General features: G+C 42.8%; 1 long non-coding RNA gene across 1 annotated transcript; it reads right to left on the bottom strand.

Moving 5' to 3' along the window:
• Window positions 1–483: 483 nt before the first annotated feature.
• On the bottom strand, window positions 484–4,879 carry LOC118172733. Its single transcript, XR_004753835.1, has 3 exons — window positions 4,843–4,879; window positions 1,883–2,028; window positions 484–1,091 (listed from the first exon to the last, which is right to left on the bottom strand). It is a non-coding gene; the product is annotated as an uncharacterized LOC118172733 (long non-coding RNA).
• Between the last annotated feature and the right edge of the window lie 10,614 nt (window positions 4,880–15,493).

Here is a 15,493-nt window from a genome sequence, read left to right as displayed (position 1 = left end):
GGAACCTAGCACAGCAGCACAAGGTGCTTCAGTGCTTTACATCCAGATTTTGAAATGGATCTAGATTCAAAATATTTCTAAGTGCTCCGATGACAGCAAAGTCTTTTCAGTCCACCCCACCTTCACAATTAACAGTCATAACCTGCTGCATGAGGACTAGCCACGGACCCTTCATCTGCAGCAAACACAAGGGAGCAAACCCACCAGTGAAAAAGAGGAGGAAAAGACGCCTGCTGTCATCACTTCTTATGATATTTCCATGTACTTCAGGACCTCTGGCATGTTGATGTAGGTCCGGGTTCTGGGAACAATGACACTTGTTGTATCAATTTGGGGTTTGGGGTTGGTTGGTTTTATTTTGCTTTGTTTTCCTTTGCAAAGGGTCTTCCTTGCCTTTAGAAAAAAAAAATTATAAAAAGGGGGCTAATACTTCCCCACAGAAATGACACCAACCTGTAAGAATACAAAACTTACTACATTTAAAAAATGCATTACTTTTAAGCCATTCATTTGAGGGCTGGTACTGCTCTTGTTACTCTTGAAGCTGGAAACAGCAGACTCAGAAAATTCAGAGAAGAGGCAGGAGGACTAATGACCTCAGCATCTTTCTCCCAAAAGATTATCACAAAGCCAGGTTACCTTTTTCCTCCTCCTTTCTCAATACAAAGTGCTGGAGGTCACTTCAAATCTGAGTCAGATGGGATAGGAGCATGTTTGCAGGGGAAAAGCAGGAGGAGAAAAGTTTAAGTAAACAGAAGTTATTGCTTTGCTGGGATGTGGCCCTGGGCTCTGCTGTTTCCTTTGCAGCAGAGGTTGGGCATCCACCCACCACCTGGCCGAGCTGGGACACGTGCCAGAGAATGAGGCCATGCCAAGGAACGAGTACCCCTTGCCATGGCATGTCCCAAAGACCTGTCCTTTGTCTGTTCCCACTTTGTAACATGCAGTTCCTGGAGGTATCTTGATTTTGAATGGGAGATGCCATGGGGGTTTTCAGTGCACGACTCTGAAGGAAAGCCTCATGTTTGCAATTCCCTCTGCATGAAGTAAAAGACATCAAGACTAACTCTGGCCCAAGCCTGGCTCTTTGCCTGTGGAAAACATAACAGTATGCAATGTTCCTCATGCCAGTGGATAGCCCAATAGCTATTTAATTACTGTTTATGGTAACTAAATCACAATAGAGAATTCAATAGCACATTTTTAGGTTTTTAACTCATAGTCAATACATTCCTTTCCTATATTCCGGGTGGGATGCTGCATTCAGGAATATACTGGTTCAGAAGCACTTACAATTATCTCTAACGTTAGTCATGACATACTTGCTCAGTCCCCAGCGAACTCTACCCAAGATTCTCCCAAACAATTTTGGTTAGTTTGAAGGGCCAATGGGACCAGAAGTACCTTGTAACTCCAAGCTTTTTTTAAAGAGCCCACAAGAAGCACCCGCAATGTGGTAACCACCGGTTGAAGATCAGCAGAAAAAGGATTTCAGAAAGGTCATGGAAAGCATGATGGCTTTTCAAAGTTAAGACGTGTATGTGAAGCGTTGGTGGGGCTGGTGTAAAGAAGCTGTGGGGCAGAATCAGAAGCTTTGTCCTGCTGCAGTTGACTGTCGAAGCCTGCACATGACAGGCTGGTGTCTGACATGCTGGCAACAGAGGGCTCAGCATTAACCACCCCTCTTCTCCTAACTCTCCTCCTTTTGGCTGGACTCACCCTTTCTGGTTTTAATGTCATCAGTCCTCATTATTAATTAATAACAGCCACCTACAGTGCAAACTGTCCACCTACCTCTCAGACTGAAGTGAAAAACCATTAAAAACCCAAACACAGGACACATAAAAGCTTTCAAATAACGAAACAAAAACCTAGGAAATACCTTGATACTTTTGTCCCAGGGAATGCTGACTTTCATTTCTATTCATTTCTTTAACATCTGGTACGAGTTGCTGGGGAATGATGCTCCATTCAGCCTTGGACTCCTTCCACCTTGTGGATTCCGTAACAGAGTCAAGACACCTGTACCTAAAGGCAAAGCCATCCAAATCTAATCGGATATGCTGCCTCAGAGACATTATTCTTTTCAGATGAGAAGTAATTTTTAGGCCCTGACTATACTGGAAAGACAACACTGTACTTTGGGCAAGAACTGGGATATTAATTTCTGGCACAATCCAGAGTCAGGACATTTTTGCTCTCCTAAAATTCCCCCACCCTGAGTTTACAGTTGGTGGTATTAATCTTTATTCCCCCACCAAAAATCACAAACTGAATTTCTGTTGCCTTGCCAGCATCGTCTGGCTGTACAGCCCCAGCCCAGAGTTACAATGATGAAGGAATGTGCTGCAATGCTGTGCCTTGCCAAGCCTGAGGTAGGATTATTCTGGCTTTTCCACGCCTTTAAGAATTGTTATATTTTGCTACCTACCCCGCTTCCCTGATGAAGGCAGCTCTGCAGCAGACAGGAGGCCACAAGCCCCCTTCAGAGAGGTTGCCAAAAGGTGGATGTGTGTTGCACCTCAGCTGCTGGGGTGATGGCACTGATCTCCAGAGAAGGCAGGATGGCACCGACAGACCGCTCTGCACGTTGGCACAGCTGTAAAACGCTGCACATTTTCACAGCTGCTGTTCTGGGAGTGACCCCGGGCTGTCTGCTCACTAGCTCAGCTGCTGACTGTTGCCCAAAAAGTGTCATTGCTGTATAAATAATGGAGACTTGCACAAAGGAGACCAACATCCTCTGTGGTCTTGGCCTTTTTGCTCCCCCAAAAAATAAACTCCAGTGCAGGAGTATCGCAGGTGACCATCCAGCAGATTATAACACAGGAAACAAACACAGACGGTACCTGGGGTTCAGCCCCGCTGGGAGTTTTGAAGCTAGCAGTGGTGATTTTCATTTGCCGTGACGTAGAGGAGAGAAAAGACTTAACACAGCAATGACAGTTCAGGTCATGGAGCAACTGTGATGGAGGAGCTTTGGCCACAGCCCTAGACAGGTGGGATCATGAGCTGACACTGCCAGAGTGGTATATTTTACTGATGCAATATTATCACAGTATAAATAACAGTGTAAAGAGAAAACAGCTTCATTTATAACTGTCAAAAGTGATGCTCTAAATCTCAGTCTGTCTCCAAATAAAACCTCTTGATGCCACTGCTAAGATATACGCTCTCCACTGCAGGCTTTGTCTAAAGGACAGCCCAGAGGGCACTCAAATAAATCCCACTTGTGCCAAGCTCACAAAGCGTGTCTTCCCAGTCTGGGCATTGGACCACCCGGGCCAAAACATAAAAACCATCTCAGGTACAACTGAATGCCTACAGGCATGAGCAAACAGCTTTGCAAGAGCCCAGTGCAATAGATGGAGCTATTTATCATAGGCAAGGGCCAGAAACAAATGAAGTGACCTGTAAAACCAAACACTCCTGTGGCTCTTATTGAAAGCACACAGGATATTCGTGTTCCAGGACTCAACACAATGGCTATGTCTAGCCGGACATGCCTTTAAGTGATTGAACTCAAGCTCTGTCTGGGCAAGGCATCAAACTCCACAAATCTCTATCCAAACCTCACACCTGATGGCACATTGAGCCAGTCCAGACAATATTCTGCAGTTTACGTTCCACTTCTTCAGCCCCCTCAGTCCCTGCAGCGTGCTGCCAGCCAGCTTGCCTTCCTTCAGAGAGATCAGTGGAGATCAAATGGACATTAAGCACTCCAAAAAAAGACAAAGGCCTGTGAAAAATCAGACTTTCAGCTTTGGTGTGGAGCTTAGACTGAGAAGGTATGAAGCCAACAAGAGCCTTCAAGCACCATCTGCAAGAAATACAGCAGTGTGTGTTTGGAGGGACTTCTGGTAGGACCAAATCCCCACTGAAAACAGGGCTAACTTCTAAACTGTATCAGGTTGCTCAGGGTCTTGTCTGGCCAAATTTTGAAGATCTCTAAAGATCTTCAAAGTGGATTTCACAGCCTCTTTGAGACCATTCTTATTGCTGACCTTCATACAGACATGGCATGATCAGTTCCTGATGACTTTTGGTCCCCCTAGACATCACATCGACATGTATGTACTGACCCCTGTGCCAGTAGAGAATTAGACTAAAACTCAAAGTAAGGCTTTTAATGTTGGACTCAAACCATTCAAATATCAAAATAATGGGTTGCTTTTGTCATAGTGAGTCTTTCGGGACTTTCTTTTTCCAAGTTATTGAAGACGTAGGATTGCTGTCACATTGGCAGTAAAACACAGTCTGCAAATCAGCTGAACCATCACTGCATTTGTCGTGGACAAGGGACTTCATGATGAAACAGGATTTTTTCCAGTTTCCTATCCCATTCACCTCAGAAACAAAGGAAAAGCTGAAGTCCTGATTCAGAAATTCATATTAAATGAGCAAAAGTTGCTCCTGAGCAACCTGCTCTCATTGACCTTTCTTTGAGCAGAGATCTCCTCCAACCTCAACTGTTGTGTGTGGTTTCAGTGGAAATTAAAATAATTTCTCATGTTCTTTTGAATATAACTATATTTAAACATGCATTTAAGTACATTCCCAAAATTCATTATTAGTAGGCAGGCTGTTGATAAAACCATGCATTAAAACGAAGAAATTTTTGACTATCAGATATTTTACAACTCTAAGACTAGTCTGGAAATGAATTTAGTGTCTTTACTATTTTCCTGCATGAGCTCCCAACTCCTATACTTACCAGGGTGGATTTTGCAGGAGCAATGATGATTTACAATTTCTGAGAAGCTGATTTCACTCAGTTATGCTCATATGCTCGTGTTGTCGCCCTACCAAAGCCACACACCTTCTTTAATTTATTGCACTGACCTCTGAAACTGCAGTAACTCTGGGTTCTTTCTAAAGCCTCCAGATAAACAACATAAAACAGGGAGAAAAAAATAGAAAAAGTAAGGAGGAAATGGAAGAATAGCTTGCAATCTTATAAAGGTGGTTTCCAACAGCTTGCAATAGCAAATATTGAATATTCTAATATGCATCACTTTGATAGCTTTAGCAGTAATTACACAGTTTGACGTGCACCTCCAATGAGCCTTGGTGTCCTGGCACAGAATTTACAGAGGAAAACAATGCATTTTTTCCCTCAAAGTAAGCTTTTTAAATGTATGCAATGTTAAGTATAGCATCACGTGCTGCAAGGGGAAGGAGGCTGAGGGAAGAGTAACATCGGCATAGATATGGATGAAAAAAAGGGAGAGAGGACCAGAGAGTGGGAAGCTGTGGAGTCTGAACGTAACTGCACATGCTGCACAGGCAGAGGTATTGCACCGGGGGACACCAGCTGCCCCATTTTCTGAACCAAACATCCAACCAGTCCCACTTCTAGGTAAATTACAGACAGAAAATGCAAATATTCCCTAAACCCAAATTATTCTGCAGCTCAGCTCATGGCAGAGAAGTGGTCTGGCTAGAGACAAGAAGGAAAGGAGATGGTCTGCAAACCAAAGGCCAAACTTCTCAGTCTTCTGAAAACTGTCAGAAGGACAAGGCAACAGCCTGCCCCTGAAGATAATCGTGTCCTATAACTATGACAAAGAACTGGGAATAACGCTGGCAACAGAACAGACAGCCCCTTCCTGGGGACAAAAGCCAGAACACACTGATTTATGGCATGAGGAGGAGGGAATTATTTTTTTTTAACTAAGCCAATCTGAATCATCATACTTAAGTTCTGAAGTTAAGCAAGAACTTAAAAATAAAGACCAGATCCCATGTCCTCCCTCAGTTTTGCTGCAGTCACTTGAACAGGATTTTATTTGAACAGGGATGCTTGATGTTATGTCTACTCTGAAAAGAAAAAATGTTTTTATTTCAGTTTGGTCAACCCCAATGAGCTAACTTAGGTTAAAATAGAGGTGAAAAGACAACAAGAACACAAGAACATATGGCCTGGTTCAGATCAAAGGGCTGGTGATGCTCAGGGAGGAGCATATTAGCATGGGAAGTAGTGATTAATTCCCATTCTATATTCAGCCCTTAGAAACCCACAGCTTTAGAAATTTCTGAAATCAAAGGTCCCAGCCAAAATGTTTAATGGGCCTGCACTTCTTAAGAGAGTTCAGCTTCAAAATATCCCACAGAAATAAGCTCCTCAATCGAGTTATGGATTTATTTTTTATATTTAAATTATTGCCTCTCAGTTGATTTAAACCTGCTGTGTGGGCAACCCAGTTTCTTCAGTTGTGAGCAACAGACAAGAAGTGATTTGGGTTATAAGCTCAGCTTGAATTCAAAACTCCAGACTGAATGAGAGACCATGTTTTCTTTCCTTTTTTTTTTCCTCCCCTCTTCACCCTTATTTTCATTACCATTAATTAACGTGAATTGACTAACTGATGTTATTTTTCTGTTCTTCAATGTGCATAAACATATCTTAAGATAACAATTAAATCAGGATGTGGGAACGAGCCAAGCCAGAGATCCAAGCACAGTGCAGGCTTAAGGAAAGCACAAGCTTCAACCTTCAGTTTGTGCTTGAAATCAAGGAGAAAAAAAAGAAATATTTCAGGTTTCTGAGAACAGCTTATTAGTACATGAGTCTAGCTGCTTTGTATTTTAGCTCAGACTACCTGATTGCAACGAGGATATGACTGATTTTTTTCTAAGGCTCCAGGTAGCACACGTACCTTTGTTTTTCTTTTCCTCTTTTCCTTTTTAAATACTTTTGGCAAATAATATTTTCCTCTGGCTTCTCACACTGTACTTTGTATATGAAGGTTAAGGACATGCCTGGCTACATGAAGAGGTTACCATCCAGGTTACAGATTAGGAAATAGTACAGTTTGTCAACATTTGGCCTAGACAATCTTTTAAAATATAAATACAGATGGTTTTATTTAAAAGAAAAAAAGTCCAAATTCTACTAAAGGTTGAAGGTTGTTTTCTTTCCAATCACATTTTTTTCCCTGAATGTTTGGTACATTGTGTTCCATTGTTATCAAATTTAATCACAATTATATAATAAAATGTAATTAGGAAATGGAAATAGAAATTGAGAATCCATTGGTTTTGTGGTTTATTCAAGACATTCCTAGCCCAAAATTCATATATGTCAAGTATTTCTGGGAGTGTATTCCCAAGTTAGAAGGGAATACAAGCACAAGTGAAATATTTTCTATATTTTACCTTAAATTGCTACTTCTGTGGACCAGATAATTAATTCCCTTCATGCCAATAACCTAACTTATGACTATCGATAAACTGAGTGATCCAGCACTTGAGCTTCAGGACATCAGTCTAACGTATATCTGTGGTCTGACACTTTCAGTGACCTTTGGATGCTACTACCTTAAAAATACAATATGAAAACTTCATGCCCTAGGGCTAATAATCCAATAAACCTACATCTTGTCATTGCTTCCTGTTTTGGTAAAGTTTTTCATCTTTCTGTCCTGTAACAAAAGCAAAAGGGTTCGTTTGCTATGTGAGGCCCAGAGTAGACAATAGCCCTGGTTTGAATAACATAAAAACAGCGCTATTGCTCTAAGAAAAGGCACACTGAGAAGCATAGAATCAACATTGCAAAGAAAAGGTCTGGGTTAAGACCACTGTTTTATCAAGCAAGGTGAAAAAAAAATCCAACATTCCTTAGCTAAGAGCTAGATAATGTTCACAGCAGGACACCAGCGAGTGCAGAGCAGAAACAAAGTTCTGAAGATTTATTTCCCTGGGAACCTCATTGCAACTCGCTCTGCATGACATTTGGATAAGCTAACATGGGGAAATGGTGGCAACAAAACCACTGCAACGTGAATGTGAACCTAATTAAAACATCCTGCTTGGTTTTATCAGTGTGAGGTCAGGTCCCTGGGCCCAGGAACCTGGTCTAGTTAGTAGCAGCACTTGTGACTTGGATAAAGAAACAGACGTGAACTTGCAAAGTCTGAGGTTGTATCACAGTAGGAAGGTTTACAAGACCTTTACCAGCCAGGATTACATTCCAAATTTTCTTGGAAAACTGGTGAAATGGGACAAGATGAAGAAGATCAGATTCTACAAAGGTGAGAGGAAAGGATTGTACTTAGAAAGGAGAAACAAAGTGCGAATAAGGAACAGGTGAGTGAACTCAGGAGTGAGATGGAGATGCAGACTTCAAGAGTCTCTGGGACAAAGCTGCTTGAGATAAAGCCAACATCCCATGCAGGGCTGCAGTAACAGTGCTGCTGCTATAAGACAAGGGTTACTCCCTCCTGGTCATTGCTGCTGGCTTTCAAATGCACCCAGTTTTCATCAAACTCAACATTTCAGGGGTGGGAAAGATGGTGTGAATAACTTGGAAGAAGTGAGAAGAGAATGGCCAGAAAAAAAAAAAAAAATGCTTTGGAAAACAGAGCATGAAGAAGAATTTGTCTGAGCTAGAAAAGCAGCAATAGGACATAAGAAATGTGTGTTCACAGCTTAGGACATAAACATTCTTATCAAGAAAATAGGAAACAGCAGCTCTCCAAGACCACAGCAAGGAGCACATGAAGCAATCGGCTTTGCAATGAACAATACTGAAGCTGGGTAGGACAAAACATGGCCAGTCCCAAGGATACGTGGGGACAGGCTCACCAGAGATACTCCAGCACAATTTGTAAAGGCAAAGACAGGTGTGTGACCAAGATAACACGGGTATACCTGCTCAGGACAGGATGCCGTGGATCTTGGCGAGCATCTAGGTCCCAATGGCATTTTGCTGCCTTCTCCAGCCAAAATCCCATTGCTGGAATTTCTCAGGATGAGAACTTTGAACACATCTTTAGGCTTAGACACCGCACGGAACTGATGCTTTGTTAGAAATCCCTCTAACCTCCCTTCCTTTCCCTCTGCCCCCGTCTACCCCCCAACTTTACGTCAAACATCCTGAACGCAGCAGTAAATATATATATTAACAACATGTTAGCTTAGTCACCCGTCCCACAGAAATGCTGTAAACATTTGAGTTTGGCACAGATGCAAAGACACACTAACCACAAGTAGAGCGCGGTCTGTTTTGCCAGGAGGACACTGTTTGCTTTCAATGCCATTTTTGTTGTGAGCCCATAATAACTACGATACCTGTCCCCTGGGAGCAGTAGCAATTGACTCGAATGAGCAACGAGCTACGTTTTGAGTTCTCTGTCATCAGCACGCCAGGCTGGTTTGCATTAAGCAGAATGCACAGTCTGAGCACATCAAGCAGCGTGAAGCCCGAGTGATACTTTTATGGTCAGATTCTGATTACATTGTGGTTTTGATCCTCTGTAGGATTTTGAGACATTTGTTTTTCAGAAAATTAAAAGAGAAGTGGATCAGAAGTGGGAGGAGACAGCACTAATTAATCTGTAGCTGAAATGTCAAAAGCAAAATCTTGTGTCCTGCTAATGCACAAAGGAGTCTCAGGGCTTGCAACTCAGCTGCAATTGTGCAATGCAATCTGGAAGGAGTTATTTATACAAAAAAAAAAATAAAAAAAGAAAAAAAGAAAAAAAAAGAAAAGAAAAATATTACAGATCTGGTAGCTGTTTGCTGCAACAAATGCCACAAGGCAGTGTTACAGCCCTGCAGCACACCAAATCAGCAGAAGAGGCAAGTGAGAGGCAAGTGGACACTGCCTTCATGCCCTGACCTGTGGCACACCCTGCTAGCATACTTGAGGAGCGTGGTGGCATTAGGGTCATATTTGCACCCTTGTTAACTGAGTAGAGACAAACTACGCCACCAAGGAAAGAGCCACAACTCCCCTGAAGCCTCAGCAACCTGCAAAACTTCCTGTGCAGCGGTGCAAATTTCATCAAAAACCACTGTCTTTGTCCCCTGCTCTATCTGCAGTTTGCAGGAGAAAAATTCTTGCAACACCTGTGCTCCTGCAGTGCCAGGCAAACCTCAGGGGACATACCAGGCTCCCAGCACAGCAAAGGCTTTGCTTTCCTAAATGGTAATCAAACCTCGATTGTTTGGATCCATGACACATAACAGTATTGGGCAACGGTTCCTGAAGCACTCTATCCCCCAGTCTGGATGGGAAGTGCTGTAACAATTGACACGAGTTGCAGCAAGCAAATTGTGCCAGAGATCTGGGAGACTGTAGAAAATCCTCCTAAAGCTTTCGACTCCACATGCAGCTGCAGCACGGGAGGCAAACAGGACGTCAGTTGCACTGATAGAGGGATGTAATACAATTGAGAAGATTTGGTTATTATTGTATGAGGAAATGATAAGGTCTTGTGCAGACTATGATTTCATCAAGAAATGATAAGATAGATATGGGACATAAGATATGGGACATAAGATATGGGACATAAGATATGGGACATAAAAGAACAAATGATATGGGCCAGAGCCTGCTGTGGCATCCAGCGCTGCACAGCACCTCAACTTGGAGAGGACTTCAATGCAATGCTACCAGAAATAGGCCCAAAGAGAACCTCAAAAAATAAATAAAAGGAAGAAGCTACCTCTTGGCATAAGGGTCACCTCTGGCGACATGACCTCAGGCAACTCTGGTTTCCATTTGCAGATGTCACTCAAGGGACAATATCTCAAAGACCTCTGAAGCTACAAACCACAGCCAGCTTGGGCTTCACTCTGAGCTACATTTCACGCTTTGCAACACATAATGCAAATATTTTGCAAACATGACTTCAGCAACTCACCAATGAAAAAGAGAAAAAGAACAAAACACAACTGTTACTAAATCCAGCAAATGGTGTAAGGCTGATGAAAGAGATGACTGCTACCCTGTCTGCCTTCTGTGAGGTCAAAACCAGAACAAGCTTGTTGATATACCTCCAAAAAGAGGTCTTGCAGCAAGAATGAACATACTCACGTAAATGAAAATGCAGTTTTGGACAGATATCAGCATTGCAGAGTCATCCACACACAGTGATTTGTCAACCAAGGCTGTGAAAAATTTTCCTAAAGACACATTTAAATCTATACAGCAGTACTAGAAGCAGGACAGCTATTAGATTCGGTTACTGAGAGGGAGAGCCGTAATGATGGCACTTGGTGATACCAAATCCCCCTTTTCAGAGGGGATGACAGGACCTGGAGGGGCCCATAGCCTCCGTTAAGGCCCTTTATCTCTCCTGGTGCTCCTCTCACAGCCATCTCTAATCACTGGTGGCTGCAATTAACACCAATTAAAACTGGCTTTACTGGCTTAGCCTCCTCTTTCCTCCCCTAGCCTAGGCTTTCCTGACTTCAATTAAGAGCTGACAGCTTTAGGACAACAATTCAGGTGGTCCTGTTGGAAAAAAAAAAAAAAAAAAAAAAAAAGGAAAGGTCTCATCTAAGGAAAGAAGCTATGAAAGGAGCTATGTTCCTTCTCTGGTCTCTCACAACCAGTTTTTGTTTTCAAGTATTTTCAGGAAAAAGAACAAAGCAAAAACTATTTGTCTGTGATTTTTGAAACTATCCCACGTGCTCTGGTTTTGCAAAAGACCAGACCAGATTTCTACCAGAGAAAAATTCAGCAAATGGGAGAGATGTGAAGGAGGCTTGAAAGTGGTAGTAGAGAGAAAATAAATAAATTAAGGAGATTTATTTTAGTCTTTTTTTTTTTTTTTCCATCTCAAGTTTTATAATTGAAGATTATCTGACTATAGACACAGACATAGGTCATTTTTGCCAAAATATTTAGCTGTTTATCTTTTCTGCTCGGTTTGCCATGACATTTCTGGCCAGAAAAAGGCTATGTATCAAATTCATACCTTTCTACCCGTTTAAAAATAAAATAAAATAAAATAAAAATCAGCTAATTGCATCACCTCCTCTCCCTGCCAAATGGAGACTGTCATTTTATTTGGCCTACTCCAACTTGTTTTCTGTAAAAGTCATGATATTTCTGGATGTTTCTGTCTCATTTGAGAAAATAAACTTTGCAAAACAGCAAAAAAACTTCCACAAACACAAGCTGATTTGAACCTTAAAAATGCTGTGCTCTGACCAGGACTTTTCTACTGAGGCCAGTGGGACTATTACTCAGTGCTTGCCAGTGATATAGGAAAAAGTGTCTAAATTCTGTCTAAATCTCCTCAACTTGTATTACATTTGGTTTCAATGTAGTCCTTCAAATCTTCAACAAATAAACTGAGTAAAATATTTGCAAATGTTTGCTGACTCTGTATATTTTATTTTGCAACCCCACCAAATGAATCGGTGCGATCACAGTCATGCTTTAGAACAGAACATCCAGACATGGCTAAATGGCTTCTCGACTTATACAGTCTGTGCACTTCCTCTGCACGAAGAACACAGGAAATATTTTGTGTTATCACTATTACTTTTACCCTTCCAACTAGCAGAAAGTTATTTTCCTTTCTGCATCCCAAGGCTTTTAGAGAAGCCAAGCATTCATTAGATCAAGTATCTTAGAGGATGCATTTGGTCTTGTACTGCTCTATAAATGGCATCTCAGCAGGCCCTGAAGTGTTGCTGTTTGAAAGACAAAATGCTGCAGGTAGACAAGGACTTGCCTGAACTTCCCGAAGCACACATTTGTTGTGTGTGTAGCTTCTCCTCCTGGCCTTGCAGCCCCTAAAATCATGACCAGAAATACAATCATTGCAACCCAGCGATACATTTCTCTTTGCATAGCCACCAACCCTGCTTGATCTTTCAAGCTGTTTTGGTTTTGTTTTTAAGTGACTGTCTCTAATGTTGACACGGGACAGACACTGGTATTCAAACACCTTTAAAAACCTCTAAGAAGATAAAAAGAAGTCAGGTTTGCAGGTTCACAGATTCACTGGACCAAGTAATTTGTTTGCAGAAGTGGACAAGTGGTAAACTCTACACTAACACTGCATGAGATAGAGCCAGAAATACTCTGCCTTCCTTATGTCCCTTGGTCAGGCAGCTTTTTGGAGGAGCAGGGGTTGGTTGCAGTGTGTACGTACATTGGTTGCCTCGTGTAATAACACAGCTAACACAATATAATTATTTCTCACCAGACTTCCAAGTCTCACTTCACATTTGTATTTGATGAATATTTATTCTGGGAGGTCTTCCCATGTCTGAAGTCTTCTGCAGCTTCTATGTGAAACGGCAAGACACGACACGGTGGCTGTACCTCCTCTGCAAGGCGCCAAGCTTCTTTATTCAATTACACACAACTACTTTGAATAATGTGGTCCCACTTTTTCCTTCGGGAAAGTCTGGTCTGCTCATACCCAAACAGGAACCCTTTGATGCTCATGGGCTGCACTGGCTCTGAGGCTGCCAAAGCCAACTGTTGAAATGCAAACAAGAATAGACTCATCTGTCCCACCACAGCGCACCATTTGCAGACATTGCCCTCAAAGACACTTTCTTTGGGCTGTGCTGCTCCCTCGGTTATGCAGCCTGGGAGCCAAACTGGTTTACTCGCACAAAGGCTGGGTGGCAGAGGATGGGACAATCCCCCTCCACTGCTATAGGGCTGATAGCAGCCCTATACAAGCCCTTCTTTAATTACACGGACAGCTGCTGGGATAATAGTAATGTCAAATATCGGTGAATTGTTCCTGATAGTTGCTCATATCATCTCCCACAGTACTGGCTACTTCTCTGTGCTGGCATTCTGATGATGGGAGAAGGATGAGCAAGTGGCCCAGCCGTGATGCTAATCTGGAAGGATACAGCACTGGGAGAGGGCAGGGGGCTGTGCACATACACGAGATGTCTTCCCTCAAGCATCCCCAAGACTGAGCCCAACTTCTCTTACCTCTTCTCCACACAGGGAGACACAGGAAGGATCACCACACAGCCATGAAGCACATGTTTGTTTGCAATGGAAATTCCCCATTTGTTGAGCCTTGCCTGGATCACTGCCTTGTACTTCTAAGCAAAAATTCTGCCAAGGACCATACAGCGATGCTCAAAGCAAATCCACAGCACAGGCTGAGTGGGAGTGAAGTTGCCTTTTCCAGCAGTGCTGCCCTTGGGATCACCATGCAGACATGGAGGGCTCCCACCAGGCACAGAGCCACGGTCCTCTCTGACACATCCTCTCCACATCCCTCCCTTTGGCCCTGAGCCCACCTGGCTGCATCCTGTGTCCTCACAAGCAAACCAGAGAACATCTCATTAACACTTCAGCAGTGAGATGCAAACACACAGGCCCTGCTCCTGGGACTGGCCTCCTCCTAGAGGAAGATAAGATGAAGGAAGGACAAGAATTCAAACACCACTAGGCACTTCCAGTGATAACAGTTCGGGATAAAGCCTTTCTTTTCTACCTCAGCTGTTGAGAGGTTGAAAACAATCTGCTGCTGGGAGTTTAGCCTGGTTTTCCAAGGAAACAACAAATCCACTGTTGCAAAGGCAGTGAAGCTCAGAGCTGGGGTCATTTGGGTGTTTGGCTGCCTCTGTATTTCATCCCTCCAAGAGCCAATCTCAGCTAACTCTAACAGTGTGTCCAAGGCTAACTGCCCTGGTTGCTCTTCCAGATTACATTCTGCTTGCAGATATCCTTAAATTCAGCTCTTATTAACTTGTAGAGTCCAAAAGCTTACTCTGAGTTGGGGGAGCCAAGCACTCCATCAGTTCAGCATGGCCAGTCCACCTCCACCAGCTGCTCCAGCCACAGCGGGTCCCAGCATTGCCTCCAGTCCTCATGCTGCAACCTCTCTGTGCTGCTTGCTAGCAAGAGCATAACTGTCCTTTCAGGTCAGTTTAAAGCAATGCAAATCTCTCCTGTTGCCCAGAGTCAGGAAAAGCCCAAATCATTGGCATTGGCCTGCTGAAGTGTTGGCCATGTTGTACAACTGTACCTTTGCACATCAATTTGCAAGAAAAAAAGGCAATCGTGTGCATTTTATTGCTGAAGTCAGGTTTCTGTCTCCCCAGCCCTGTTTCTCATTCTCTAATCAAATCTTTACTCTTAAGACAACTCATTCCTAAGAGCCTGCTTTTCCATAAAGTGCTTTAACCTTAGAATCTTGTTCACTATGACCTTAATTGAAGCATTTATTCAGACTCAATCTACAAATTTTTGCTTTGTGTAATCAGCCAACAACTTGAGATTAGCACCTACTCCTGGTGCTCTCAAAGTGACTTGAGATTAGTGTTGAAATAACCCACTCTGGAAGTAGCCAGTAGAGTACAGCACATTTAGAGAAAATCATCCTGACTGCAACAAGACCAAAAAGCCTTTCACAACGAAGTCACCTGGATATAAAGGAAACTTAGAATAAGTTGATTTTGAGATACCTCACTTTCTGACCTCATTTTTCAAGCTCTCTCATGGTGAAGTCAAGGAGAATCCCACCTCTGTGACACACTTGGGAAAAGGGACCAAGTATCAAGAATGCACTCAGAAATTCTCCCAAGGAAAGCATGAGCTAGTAAATACGAATATTTTTATGATCTCTTTGTGCTGTTGGGAGCAAACAGGGCAGAACCATTGAAATATCATGACCAGTCTGGTCATCTGCTTCTGAGAAATTATCATCATGGGAATGTCTTACTCCAGACCACTGCAGTGTGTCTGAAGGTAACGCTCTTCCCTACACAT

The sequence above is a fragment of the Oxyura jamaicensis genome, chromosome 11 (assembly GCF_011077185.1).
Source record: "Oxyura jamaicensis isolate SHBP4307 breed ruddy duck chromosome 11, BPBGC_Ojam_1.0, whole genome shotgun sequence".
NCBI lineage: Eukaryota > Metazoa > Chordata > Aves > Anseriformes > Anatidae > Oxyura > Oxyura jamaicensis.
The sequence above is the reverse complement of the archived record's forward strand: the minus strand, read 5'-3'. Positions and strand labels throughout refer to the sequence as shown.